This window comes from Penaeus monodon, chromosome 23 (assembly GCF_015228065.2).
Source record: "Penaeus monodon isolate SGIC_2016 chromosome 23, NSTDA_Pmon_1, whole genome shotgun sequence".
Taxonomy (NCBI): Eukaryota; Metazoa; Arthropoda; class Malacostraca; order Decapoda; family Penaeidae; genus Penaeus; species Penaeus monodon.
This window is the reverse complement of record NC_051408.1, coordinates 27,494,303-27,494,525: the sequence shown is the minus strand read 5'-3', so window position 1 is coordinate 27,494,525 and position 223 is coordinate 27,494,303. Positions and strand designations below refer to the sequence as shown.

Genomic DNA, 223 nt, shown 5'->3' with positions numbered 1-223 from the left:
AAATTGTCTGGCTTGAAGAGGGAGCCGTAGCGTGAGGAGCGCACGGCGTCCATGGTGCCGGGCTCCAGGTCCACCAGAACAGAGCGGGGGACGTAGCGGCCTCCTGCGGGATCAGGGCACGTTCCATGTTAAGGACTGAGGCTGATAACAGAAACTGGAAGATTATTAATGAGGAAACCAAATAAATGCATATGTAAGCTTGTAGACATACAGCCATGCCTTA

The 223-nt window shown here is 52.5% G+C and overlaps 1 pseudogene; it reads right to left on the bottom strand.

Moving 5' to 3' along the window:
* The window catches only part of LOC119588196, a 51,362-nt pseudogene that overhangs the window by 15,529 nt on the left and 35,610 nt on the right, over window positions 1-223 (bottom strand).